This window comes from Silene latifolia, chromosome 10 (genome assembly GCF_048544455.1).
Source record: "Silene latifolia isolate original U9 population chromosome 10, ASM4854445v1, whole genome shotgun sequence".
NCBI classification, from domain to species: domain Eukaryota; kingdom Viridiplantae; phylum Streptophyta; class Magnoliopsida; order Caryophyllales; family Caryophyllaceae; genus Silene; species Silene latifolia.
In genome coordinates, this window is record NC_133535.1 from 117,924,210 (window position 1) to 117,935,331 (window position 11,122).

The window sequence follows — 11,122 nt, forward strand, 5'->3', positions numbered from 1 at the left end:
ACAATGCCTAAATTCTCGTCACACTCCGTACCCACCGAGGAGAATCTACCAAATGGTACTCCTACACCGCAACATCTAACCGGAAATTTTATTGTCAAGTCCGCCTTCATCCAATTAGTTGAGAGGAGCCAATTTGGGGGGATGCCTAGTGAGGACCCTCATTCTCATATGGAAACCTTTTGCGACTATTGTGATGCTATCTCTCAAATGGGCGTGACTCAAGACCAAATTAGATGGGTCTTATTTCCTTTCTCTTTAATCGGCACCGCGAAACAATGGTTGAAGGGCCTTGATAAGGCCACCCTTGGAATAGATTCTTGAAAGAAGTTGGCTCTAGCTTTCTACAAAAAATTCTACCCACCGGAAAAGACTAACATGCTAAGAGCTCAAATTACGGGTTTTAAGCAAAGGGATGAAGAGTCTTTGTATGAAGCTTGGGAGCGGTTCAAGGTAATTTGTCGCTCATGTCCTCACCATGGACTTAGCGAATGGTTTTTGGTACAACAATTTTGGAATGGTTTATATGAAGATTCTAGGAACATTCTCAATATGGGATCAAATGGAATGTTCACCGAAGTTGATGACAATCAAACATGGAACAAGATTGAGGAAATGGCGGTCCATAACTCACAATATAGTAGACCTCGCAAGGCTACTAGAGGAGGAAAGCATGAAGTGGACTCCGTTACTCAATTGGGTGCTCAACTTAGTGCTCACATTGACACAATCAACTTGAAGTTTGAACAAGCTATGGCTAGACTTGAGGAAAACTCAAAACCTTCAAAGCATCATGTTAATGCCATGACGGCATCCTCATCAATCCCAAGTGGGATATGTGAGAATTGTGGAACTTTGGGACATGACCAAGGTGAATGTAGGGGAACAAATGAACAAGTGAATGCTTTCCAAGCATACAAGAGTGGTACCCCTTATTCCAACTTTTACAATGAAAACACCAAATTCCATCCAAATCTCTCATACAAAAGCCAAAATGTTCAAAACCCTCAAACAACATACACTCCACCACCCATGAGAAACCAAAATCAAAGACCCTTTTACAATCAAAACCAAGGTTACCAAAATCAAAATTCATACAATCACCAAAATGACCAAGGTTTTGATGTCAAAAAAGCGGTCCTCCAAATGCAAAAGAATCAACAAGAATTTTTCACTCAAATGCAAAAAGATAGCCAAGCAAAGGAAACCACCATCAACAACATTCTAGCTCACACCAAGATGTTGGAAACACAATTGACTCAACTAGCATCTTCAAGCTCACAAAGACAAAAGGGGCAATTACCACCTCAAAGTAATCCCCCTAGACATGAAACGGTTAGTGCCATTCACTTGAGAAGTGGTACAAGGTATGAAGCACCGAAGAAGCAAGTTGAGGATGAAGTTGTGGAAGCTAGTGAAAAGGAAGAAATTGTGCAAAACTCCAAAGATGGAGAATCATCAAAAGAAGAAAGTTCAAAGAAAAATGAAGACAAGGCCAAGGAGAAGGAGCCCATTGTGATTAGACTCCCTTTTCCAAGTCGTCAAGCCAAGCCCAAATTTGATGATCAACTTGGAAAATTCTTGGAAATTGTGAAGAATTTGGAAGTCTCAATTCCTTTCACGGAATTAATCAATCACGTGCCGGCCTATGCGAAATACATGAAAGATATCCTCACAAAGAAGAAGTTGATCCGGAAACTTGAGACTATCGCCTTCACTAAGGTGAGTAGTGCAATACTTCAAGGGAGTTCACCTCCAAAGTTAAAGGATCCGGGAAGCTTCTCAATACCGTGTACCATTGGCGACACAACGATCAACAAAGCCTTATGTGATCTAGGGGCTAGTGTGAGTGTCATGCCGTACTCGGTGAGTAAAAGGTTGGGGATGGGAGAGCTTAAATGCACCAACATCACACTCCAAATGGCCGATAGATCGACGAAGACACCATTAGGGATATGGGAAGATGTCCCCGTGCGAATTGGGAAGTTTTTCATCCCGGTGGACTTTGTCATTGTTGATATGGAGGAAGATTCCAACATTCCAATCAACCTAGGAAGACCTTTCCTACACACCGCGGGTGCGGTGATTGATGTGAAACATGGTGAGCTCACTCTAGAAGTGGGAGATGAAAGCATAACTTTTAATCTTGACAAGACTATGAGAGCTCCTCGTTTGCATGAACCATGTTTTATGATTGATCATTATAGCCGAAAGGATGAGAGGAAGAAATCGGAACTCCAATGGAAGAAGAAAATTGAAGATGCTCCATTCAAAGAGCAAGTGAATTGTGACAAGGAGAGCTTGCAAAGCTCATCAAAATCAACCAAGGAAGAAGAGGATGGCCTCATTGGCCAAGAGAAGAAATTGGGAGAGTTGTCTCCATCTAAGCAAGAGATTTTCAATGATCAACTTAATGAAGTTTGTGGTCTTTGGGACGACGAATTTGAAGGGATTTTTAATCCCTACATTGGTAATGCCATCAATCAAGACCAACAACAAGGACCACGGTCTATTGAGAACCTCTACCATGATAATGAACAAGCCTTCGATTACTTCTTCAAGGTGTTGAGCAACATCAACAACACCTTGGACATGCCCCCTTGACATCTCATCAAGAATGAGAGTTTGGTGGAGCCCTCCCTAAACCACCACTTGTAAATATTTCTAACTCCCTAACTTGCATTTCAATTCTTGTATTGCATTTTTGTCATCTTTGGATTTTTATTTACTTTGATCAAAATAATTGTCATGTTTGAGAGAAGTGAGGGAGGGACTAACGATTTCAATTGATGTGTAGTGCTTTTAGCTTAGTGTAGGGATGGCAATTGCCTAGGCTATCCATGCCTTAGTAGTGCCCCCACAATGACGAACACAAGACTTGAAGAAAGAATGGAAGAATGGTAAGGGAAATGCAGTGTGCACGGATGGAACTGAATCCGTGTACATAGGGGAAGAATCCGAGCGGATTCCAGAGAATCCGCCCGTCTTGAAGAATCCGAGCGTACTGCAGAAAAGACGCCCGTCCTGAACTGAGCTGAATTTTGAAAAATTCTTAACTGTGACTGAATCCGGGCGTCCTGAGAAAGAATCCGCCCGTCTTGTAGAATCCGCCCGTCTTGAAAGAAAGACGTCCGTCTTTGCAGCTGAGGAAAACAAGCAAAATTTTATAGACTGAAATCCGTCCGACTTTAAGCAAATCCGCCCGTCCCGTGTTCAGCAAATCCGAGCGGATTGTCACCAATCCGCCCGTATTTAGGCGAGTTTTGTAAAGCCCAGAAAGAGCAGAATCCGCACGGATTAGGCAGAATCCGCACGGATTGCCCCTGCAGATTCGAAAATTTCGGTCTCTTTAAAACCCCTCCCACCTTCATTCATTCATTCATTCATTCATATACACTACCCACAACATCAAAACCCTCATCCTCTCCATCACAAAAACAAAAACCCTCAACAACATTCACCAAAAACAAATCAAACCATCCTTCTAACAACAAATCAATCACTCCTTCTTCAACAAAAATAAAAACCAAGTACAAAATCTTCAACCTTTTAGTCGATTTTTGATTTCATAAAGGCAAAGCCTTTCACCTTCAAATCGATTTGGGCATACTACAAATTGAAGATTTTTCACTCTTTTCTTGGTTAGTTCATCAATGGCAAGGACTAAGGGAGCAACAAAGGCAACAAAGGCACCAAAGTCTAAGGCACTCTCACAAAGGCAAAAGGCTCTTGAAACAAAGAAAGCATTGGCTATGGTGGTAGCAACACCAAAATTGGAAGTGCAACAACAACAACAACAACCTTCTATGGGAGCAACAACACCTTCTACTCCGGTAATTGATCAACTTTTGCATTATCCGGAGGTAACTTTTATTTCCGATACCCATAGAAATACCTTTGTCAAGTTTGCTATGAAGTCATTACAATCCACCAAATTCATATGTGAAGATACCTTAGAAAAATTGGGTGTTCTTGAGCAAACTAGAGCCTTTTTCAATGCCATGGGGTTGAAGAAATTGTTTGAAACAAGGGAATTGACATACCCCCCCCCCCCCCCTCTTACCTTGGAATTTTTAAGTTCTTTGAAAGTCACCAAAGTTGAGAATAGGGAGAATCTCGAGTTTCGTCTAGCTAATGTTAGTAGACGCATTACCTTTAGGGAATTGAGTGAAATTTTGGGTCTTAGTGATGAACCAAGTTATTTTAAGAGTTATGGAAAGTATGACCCCGAACCTCTTTGGGAGGCAATCTCCGGGAAGAAATTTGAGGATTTTCATGCGAGTCGTGCTCTTTTGGTCCACCATCCGGGCATAAGAGTATGGCACAAGGTCGTGGGTAACACCATAATTGCTAGGAAAGATACCAACCATTTCACAAGACTTGATTTTATTCTCCTTGAATCGGCTTTGAATATCGGAAGAGTACACACCAAGCCTTACAATTCTTTGAGGCTCTTGGTAGATAGATGGCTCAACATTGATTGTGGGAAGAAGGGCACGACCGTTATTGTCAATGGCGGTCTAGTCACTATCCTAGCCAAGCACTTTGATCCTAACTTCAATAAGGATAACAAGTACAAAGCAAAGGAGGGTGGCCATCTTATTGATATTCATACTATGATTCACAAGTTCAAGTGGGTTGCCCATAACCCCCTTGACACTAAGTATGGATGGCTCACTAGTGAAGCTAGATCGTTCACCTTGCCTTCGAAGATTTGTCGTCTAAGCGTCCACCGGACCAATTATCTACTTCCCCTTTCCAAAGAGGCCGAGTATATCATTCAACAACAAAAGGGTGATCTTGAAATGCCCTCCTCTTCCATTGTCATACCACCTTACCCCTTTAAGTATGAAGAGTTCAAGCCGGAAGGAGTTGAAGTTGGGAAAGACTATGTGACTCTTCTCATGCAAGCAATGCACAAGCAAGCCTTTGAAGATCGGAAAAATGCCTACTTGGCTCAATATCCACCCCTCCTACATTTAGCTAGGCAAGGACTACTTGATCCATCTTGTCCTTTGCCTAGTTGGGCGGATAGAGAAGTCCTATTTCCGGGTGCATCTAGGGTTGTTTTGGGTGACAATGAGGTTGTTGGAGATGATGAAGAAGTTGATGATAATATTGAGGAAGAAGCAAGTGAAGAAGAAAAGGATGGTGAAGATGATGATGAGGAAGATGAGGAAGAAAGTGAAGAAGCAAATGACAAGGGAAGTGGCAATGTGGCCACTTCTAATGAGGGAAGTTATGGTGATAGCATGATGGAAGATTAGCAAGCCTTGGAGGCTCCTACCCTCTCATGGTTTGTCTATTTCTCTCTTTGTATTTTATATTATTTTGATCATTGTTGGAGTAGTCCTAGCACCATTAGAGGACTCACACCTCGGTACCATTGAGGTGTTCTCATTTTATTGTTCCCATTTTCAAAATCCAAAATGACAAATTAGTTTCATGCATAGCATAGTGTGTGCATGAACTACACCCATCCTTGGACATTAGCAATAGTGTCCCACTCGGTTTGGGGAAGTTAATGCATACACAACGGGAGGTAATCTAAATTATCCTCTCCGTCATAATAAAAACCATGCATCATGTAGTATAGCTTAGTGTAGATTGCATTTAGTATAGAAATATTGCATCATCTTTGCATAATTTCCATCATTTTGGCCATTGAGGACAATGCCCATATTAGTGTGGGGATGGGAATTCTAACATTTAACTCTTATTCAAAAAACCCAAAAAAAATTGAAAAATCTCAAAAATCATAAAAATTTGAAAATTGAAAACCCAAAAACATGTTTATTTCCTTTTGTAATCTTGTATATATTATCTTGTATATATTGTGTTTGTTCTATCCTTGTTCACATTGATTGACTACGCCACATCCGAGACATGAGGACATTGAAGACCGCATGGTATGATCTTTCCAATCTCCTTTTTCCTCTTTATGTTAATGACTATGTGGCTTTATTTTGATTGATGCGGTATAACAATGTGAACTTAGGACTTGCATTTAGTTTATATGTCATATTAGTTGATAGAATCACTTGCATTAGGATGTTTATATTAGTTGCATCATGGCATGTAGTTGCATGTTAGAAATGTTTTGAAAAATGCCTATTTAGGAACTTTGAGAAGAGGAACTAAGCCATTACAAATACTTGTTCAACTTAAGACTTTGCCTACTAGAATGGTTGTAAAACACCCTATATAGTGTCATACTAGTGTCTTTTGACCCATGACCCAAGGCCTAGTCAAGGGTTTGCATGTGAGTCACCTATCCAACGCCGTGATGCGATGTGGACTTGGTTAACTTGTCTAGGTGACTTTGTTTGACCTTGTGGTAAGGCAACCCAAAAATATTTTATATCAATAAGCTTGAAGTGCTCATTTCAAAGAAATTTTGTCATGTGGAAGTAATGTAATGCCAAGGAAACCTCAAATGTTATGAATTGTTGAAAGATGAGAAGTTTAAGTTGTTTTGATGGAGGCGTACCACTTCGATGTGCTTTGGTGCGGGATCCATTGAATTGGGCCCCCATACGGTTGTGAATTCGGCCGCCCAGAGACAGAGTGACTATCACCCCGAAAAGCTATTGTCTAGAGGTTAACCGGTTGCCTAATAAGCGATTGGCGAAAGCAAAGGACACTAGCCCAGAAGGGACAAACCCCATCTTAAATTTTTGAAATGTGAAAGTGAAATGAGGACAATTTTGAATACTAGTCATATCCACCCGTTGTGAATAAAGATTTGAGCATTTCATTCCCAAAAAGCCTTTTGTCAAACCACTTTTGTAGAGAATTTGAGACTTGTCATGTCATATGCTACTAGCATCATAGGGATCATCATTCCACCACCATCCGATCGCTCTTGACAAAAGCATTTGGAAATTGAGGACGAAAGTAGTCTAGTTTAACACCATTTGGAGGTGATTTAGTGCCATCCTCTTAGACTTAGTAATTTGTTGAACTAGTATTTGTGAAGGATTACATACTCTTAAATTTGTTCCTCTTTAGTGCCTCCGCCACTTGATGAGGAAGTGGTTATTCTTTTTGTAGATGCATCCATTATGTGTTTTTGTGTGCTTAATGATTGGATGTGTCGCCATTTTGGCAAGACCCACCTTGCCTTGCAAGAAGGCATCCTACCTCATGGTTGTCTTGTTGTGAGTTGAAGGGGCGGAGTGAGACCCGTTAATTGTCTCATATCGGCTATATTATTAGGATAGGTTAGTATTGGTCCTAGTCTTTGTCACCTCTTTACTCGGGACGAGCAAAGGTTCGGTTTGGGGATATTTGATGTGACCATAATTGGCGCATATTTAGCCCCCGAATTAGCCTTGTTCCCATGCTTTTTAGTGCCTATTTGGGTCATTTCTTATCTTTAGTTCTTTGTTTTGCATATTCTTTGAGATTTTGATCTTGAGAAAGGATCCTTGAGTCCCCAAGGAAATCCCCAAGGAATTTATGAAGAAAAGGGAAGAAAAGAAAAAGATTTGTTGCTGACTGACAATCCGAGCGGATTGTCACCAATTCGTCCGTCCCGCAGCAGCACAATCCGAGCGGCTTTGCCTTAATCCGCTCGGATTCCACCTCCACAATCTGACCGGATTCCCCTGAATCCGCTCGGATTCCAACGCCAGAATCCTCCCGTCCCGACCCTATTCCGCCCGGATTCCAAAGACAAAGACGGATTGTCTTCTCCAAGCTACGAAGAAAGAAGCCCTTCTCTCGGAAAATACCGGCTCCTCCTTGCTCAATCTAAAAAGTGTAATTACTAGTTTAGCCCTTAGTTAACCCTAATGCATCCTCCCTAATTTCCACTATAAATACCCCATTAGTCTAATTAGAGGAGCATGTTCTTCTTATCAATAATTAGTGTAGTTAATATCAATCAAATCTCTCTTTAATATTGTAATCAAGTATTAATCAAGTTTTAATCCAAGTTTTAGTTCTTTAATCTCTCTTTTGTTCATCCTTTATTTTGGGTAATTGAAGATTATTTGGGTTATTATTGGGAGATTGACAACCTCTCAATCAAGCATTCAAGTACTTCTTTTGTCTTTGCTTTATTATTGGAATCATTAGTAGGTATAATCTCTTAATCCCTTTTTAATTATTGTTAATTACTTTCATTTATTCATCATGTTTCATATTGTTGGTATGATTGACAACCTTGCTAGCATGATCAACATGATAATGAGTGAGTAGTCTCTTAGCTAGGGTTAATGGGTGATTAGGGGAAACCAACATGGGGAATGATTCATGCTTAATCTAATATGCTTTCATGTTTTATTTGCTTGCTTGTTTTGATCTCAACTCATGCACATGTTATATTTGATGAAATGCTAAGCCTATGAATCCTTGCATTTACTATCATCTTCTATCTTTTCAATGAGACTTGTAAGACATAACCCAACTCGAGTCTCATTAGACCATGCATGTTGTTGAGTAGGGAAGATTAAGTCGACTTGTAGGTGTTGTACAATCTAATCGATTCGGCTCCGGGACCCAAACTTTCCTAGGATTGTAAGATATAACCCAACTCAATCCATCACAACAATAATTGCTTGCTTATAATTTGAGAACATGTTTGTATGATCATATCCCATGATTCCCCTATGATCCCATGACACCCTAGTGCCTTTAATCAATTGTTTACACCCCTTTAATTCATCTTGCTTGTTTATTTTCATTGCTATTTTAGTTTAGTAACCTTCTACATCAACCCAATTTCTGACACCCCTTAGACACCGCTAGTTGCAATAGAAATCTCATTTCAATACCCGTCCCTTGGGATCCGACCTTTACTTACCTCTTTACTAATTGTAGAGTTGTTTGTGAAGCTATAAATTGTGTTTTGATTCGACCGTGACCCAACGACCACATCTTAATTTGTGAACACTTAGCGGGATCGCATCACAAGATGAATAAAGAGGGATGTAAACAATTGATAAAAGGCACTAGGGTGTCATGGGGTCATAGGGGATTCATGGGAATTGATCATACAAACATATTCTCTAATTATAAGCAAGCAATTATTGTTGTGATGGATCGAGTTGGTTTATATCTTACAATCCTAGGAAAGTTTGGATCCCGGAGCCGAATCGATTAGATTGTACAACACCTACAAGTCGACTTAATCTTCCCTACTCAACTATATGCATGGTCTAATGAGACTCGAGTTGGTTTATGTCTTACAAGTCTCATTGAAAAGATAGGTCATGGGTAAAAAATGCAAGGATTCATAGGCTCACATTTCATCGAACATAACATGTGCATAAGTTGAGATCACAACAAGCAAGCAAATAAACTATGAAAACATATTAATTTAAGCATGAATCATCCCCCATGTTGGTTTCCCCTAATTACCCATTAACCCTAGCTAAGGAAACTACTCACTCATTATCATGTTGAACATGCTAGCAAAGTTGTCAATCATACCAACAAAGTAAAACATGATGAATAAATAAAGATGATTAACAATAATTAAAAAGGGATTAAGAGAATTATACCTACTAATGATTCCAATAATAAAGAAAGAATAATAGAAGTACTTGATGATTGATTGGAAGGTTGTCAATCTCCCAATAATAACCCAAATAATCTTCAATTATACAAAATGAAAGATGAACAAAAGAGAGATTAAGGAAATGAGATTTGTATTGAGACTTGATTAAATGTTGATTACAATATTAAAGAGAGATTTGATTGATATAAACTACACTAGAGATTGATAAGGAGAACATGCTAATCTAATTAGACAAATGGGGTATTTATAGTGGGGATTAGGTACACAAATTAGGGTTTACTAAGGGTTTAAATGACGATTAAGTACTTAAGGAATCACTCCTCTTAGAAAAATATGTGAGTCTCCTTTTTGCTAGTCTTTTCCGATGTATGCGCATCCTTCATAGTACAAGTAAAAGACGGATTAGCTGTCACACAATCCGAGCGTCCAAGGCACGGGACGAGCGGATTGTGGGTCTGTTGGACGAGCTGATTCGTGGGGTGGACGGGCGGATTGTGGCGGTTTTGGACGAGTGTTCTTCTGAGGAAGACGCTCGGATTGCTTGTCTTAGACGGGCGAATTGTGGCCAATCCGCTCGGATCTTGAGTCAGCTTCCTCCTTTCTTCTTTTCTTCCTTTTTCTTCATACATTCCTTGAGGATTTCGTCGGAGATGCAAGGATCTTTTCTCATCATTGCCAAACTACTATAATACGTACAAAGGCCTTCTAGTCTTGTCTTCTCCTTGATGCTTGGTCAATGAATTCAATCAATTTAGCTCTATTTTGCCATGAAAATGTAAGGTTTGCACTCCTTTCCTACCAAGGAAACAAAACCTCAAAGAATATGCAAAACAAAGGACTAAAGACAATAAATGACCCAAATATGCACTAAAAAGCATGGGAACAAGGCTAATTCGGGGACTACATATGCTCAAATAATGGTCACATCAAATATCCCCAAACCGAACCTTTGCTCGTCCCGAGTAAAGAGGTGACAAAGACTAGGACCGTTATTTAAACTAACCTAATAGCATAGCCGATATGAGAAAATTAGCGGGTCTCACTCCGTGGTGGAAATTATCTACAAGAGAAGCAATTCAAGGGTACACACTCCTTCATAGATGCAATTTCTTTAAACTACTAAGCCTAGAAGGATACCAATAAATCACCTCCAAGTTGTGTCAAGCTAGGGTGTCTTTGTCCTCAATTGTTAAATGCTTTTGTCAAGAGTAGACTCCCTATGGTGTTAGAAACACTGGAGGATCACGGAATTCCCCCTCTTGCCAAGACAAGAAGAAGGGTCGTCCCCTCTCTACCATGCACAAAAATGGATACGATGGATAAAGGGATCGATAGTATTTGAGTTTCATTTGGGAGTTTGCTTTTGTTGTTATTTTTCCCCCCAATTTCTTGTGGCATATAACATTTGAGAACACTTTCTTTTTGCCATTTCTTTTGATTTTTGGCAATTCAACACTTGATAACTTTTCAACTTTTTGCATTTTCTTTTGAACATTTTCAAAATCACCCCATATGTAGTGAGGGTGGCTTATATTTGAAGTATAGGAGTCTATCTTTGCTCCTCTTTTCATTTGATGCAATTTGCAAACTTTCTATCAC

At 39.8% G+C, this 11,122-nt stretch overlaps 1 non-coding gene across 1 annotated transcript; it reads right to left on the reverse strand.

The window, feature by feature from the left end:
* Window positions 1-375: 375 nt before the first annotated feature.
* On the reverse strand, window positions 376-482 carry LOC141610151 (small nucleolar RNA R71). The gene has a single exon (XR_012528048.1). It is a non-coding gene; the product is annotated as a small nucleolar RNA R71 (small nucleolar RNA).
* Between the last annotated feature and the right edge of the window lie 10,640 nt (window positions 483-11,122).